Genomic DNA, 3,311 nt, shown 5'->3' with positions numbered 1-3,311 from the left:
ATAATATTAATTAATTAAAATTAAATTAATGATAATTTAATTTTAATTAATGGGAGGGAGATAACTTCCTTCCCCTATTCTCTCTCAACCAATGTACGTGGTTGGGAGGGTATCGTTTTTTCTACTTTTCAATTTGCTTTGTTTTTTCACATAGAATTCTCCCTCCAAGTTTTTCTCTAAAGAAAAATCTCAGTTCTCCCAATCTCTCAATCCTCTCATATTTGATTCTTTCCCTCACCAAAAAGTCAGAGCCCACAAAACTCATGGATTCTTATCCTAAAGAATATAGAGGAATCTAATTGGTGGTTACCTTTTGAGATAAATTATGGTTTCGAGTTCATGGCCATTTGGTAAAGGAGACTTCTCACAAGAAGAAAAGTTCTTCAGGGGTTACTGTCTCTTCGCTTATCATCTCCCTTTCACTTTTTTTTAGCATGTTGTATATTTATTTTAAATGCATAACATTCTGTTTACTTTCTGTAAAATTGGGATTTGGGTTAGATGCATGTTTCCATTCAAGGACCTTCAATGGTTTCTTCAATTGGTATCAAGTGGGGTTGTTGGCACAAAATTTTTCAAATTTTCGAAATTAATTTTACAGGTTAATGGTGGGATTTAAGCATTATGTATGTTCATGTGATGAATGTTTCTAAATGTGTTGGTTTAAGATTATTGGATGTTTTCAGGATTGGTCGATTTGTTTTTACAATTTAATTTATAAGGGCCCATGTTTTGGGGCATATTATTTCGATCGAGTCTGTATTTTTGTGTTCTTAAGTCATTCTTGGTTGTTCCGGTCGTGTTCTGGAGAAATCGAGACCAAATTCGGCAGAAAAACAAAGAAGATCGTGACTATACAGTGGAGATTGTATCGCAGCGTTGCAATACTGCAAAGAAGAACAACGCTTTGTTTTTTCCGTAGCATTGCAACGCTCCAAGATGGAAAGAACAAACCAATTCTTGTCTGGTTCAGTTCGTGGCTCATTTGGTTCGCTTGCAGTTCAGTCAGTTCGAGTCCAAGTCCAGTTCGAAGGCTGAATGGTTCGGTTCGAGTGGTTCAAGGCCCAATTCGCTTGAACCCATTAACTATTTATTTATGTAATAGATAGTTACTTTGATTAATTAAATTAATATAAGTGTTATATTAATTTAATTAATTGTTGAAGTGTCCAATCCCAGTCCAATAATTTTATTTATTAATTATACATTTGATGTATGATTTTTATTTAAATATATATGTCATATAGTATTAAATCTCACCATAAGTTATGCATTTAATTTCATGCATCATTTATATTATAAGTGTGATAATATATATAATTGCATGATTTAATTAATATAGCATGTCCATGCATCATATAGTATAAATGTTATAATATATGCATGCATGCATAGATATATATACATGCCTCAATTATATTACAAGAGTTATAATATAGAGTATGGATGTATGTTTGGATGTATGTTATTATTTATTTCATTACTTTAGTATATAAATATTATGTATGTTAGTAATGAAATAGAATTGCATGAAACAGGTCACCACTTTAGGGTAATTTATAATTGTTATAATTTTTCCTAAGTATGTTTTCACATGAAATGTATGATTTTAAATAATTTTATTTATTTTATAAAAGTTATAATTAAATGAAATTAGGAATTAAAATTAATAATTCAGAATTGCATCCAAATCTTAAGTCAAAATCATTTTTTAAAACAGTTTTCAAATATGATTCATATAGATCTAAGATCACTTTTCTAATAAGATTATAAATTTAAGTTTAATCTTTTAGTCAGTTTAATTTGATTAAATTGGTCTTAATTAAAAGATTAAATTTGTAGCAAATGTATCTATAAGGGACCTTTTGTCTAAGTCTAGTTCTGTCTAAGCTGTGGTATTTAAGTTGACAGAAACGTAACACCCATACCTGGGAACTTACCTAAAAAGGTGAATTAGATAGATTTGTTACAAGCATGCAATGATTGATTAAATTTTATTAAAATGTTTAATAAAAATTAACCAAAGTTGTTTAAAATGTCTCAACATGATGGTCCACTTCAACGTGGCAAAGATGGGTCTGTCATTGATGAAACCAGCCAGGTCAGCTTAATTTTGAAATCTTTACTTGAAAGTTTCTTATAGTTTCGTAGTAATACTGTTATGAACGGGATTGACTACAACCTAATCACCTTGCTCAATGAGCTTCAAACTTTTCAATCCTTGATTAAAAGCAAGAAAAAAGGGAGAGGCAAATGCTGGCTCATCCTCAAAGAAGTTCAAAAGAGGATCCGTTGGGGATGATGCTCTAAACTCCCGTGTACTATAGTTTGTAAACACAGTTTTGAACAAACGCTTGTAATATATAATATATGATATTTTCTTCACTTATTGTCTATGAATATTGGATGTTTTATTTGCTTTACCACAAACCAATAAACTAAAATCCCTGGTTGTCATTATGTAACTTAAGCATATATATGGAGACATACAAGTGGATCATGTCATAAATGATAACCAAATGTATGAGAACTATTCACAGATGCTCGTAAGTATAGTTGGGCCAATTTACCATTTTTTTCCCTGTAGTTACATCTAACTCCTTAAGTACCACTGATCCCTCTAATGAACAATAAGACATAGTCCTACTATGTGTGGACACCTCTCGGGCTATAAGAAGGTGTATAGTGCCACATCGTTCAAGCCCTGGGATCAGCCCTTAAGGGAGCAATCTATCTACTTACCCCTATTTCGGGGAATGAGTGAATTTCATCTTGTGTAGCTGAGTTCCCAGCTCCCAAATCAGACGAATCCCCAAAGTGGTAGGTTTGACTCGGTGACCTGGCCACTCACACCCATGCAAATCAAAGGACTGTCTTCAAATGCAGGAGTTCCCAACTCACTCAGGATTGAGGTCATGTTACCTAGGTTATCCTAGTGAAGTGAAGTCTCTGTCATGAATGGTGTTATATAACGAGACTTTAACACTTCGTGGTCAGATCTTATACAAACTCTTTGTATAGGACGCCCCCGCTTGCATATCCCTACATGAATGATCAGGATCAGACTATCTGTAGCAAGTCACAACATTTGTAACTATTCTACAAAGCCGGCCGTATCCATAGCGTTACCAGGATAAGGTTTCCCTCCTATATCTATATACTACATACCATTTTGGTTATCACTTAAGACATGATCCACTTGTATGTCTCCACATACATGCTTAAGTCACATAATGACAACCAGGGATTTTAGTTTATTGGTTTGTGGTAAAGTAAATAAAACATCCAATGTCCAAAGATAAGTAGTGAAA

This window comes from Benincasa hispida, chromosome 2 (genome assembly GCF_009727055.1).
Source record: "Benincasa hispida cultivar B227 chromosome 2, ASM972705v1, whole genome shotgun sequence".
NCBI classification, from domain to species: domain Eukaryota; kingdom Viridiplantae; phylum Streptophyta; class Magnoliopsida; order Cucurbitales; family Cucurbitaceae; genus Benincasa; species Benincasa hispida.
The sequence above is the reverse complement of the archived record's forward strand: the minus strand, read 5'-3'. Positions refer to the sequence as shown.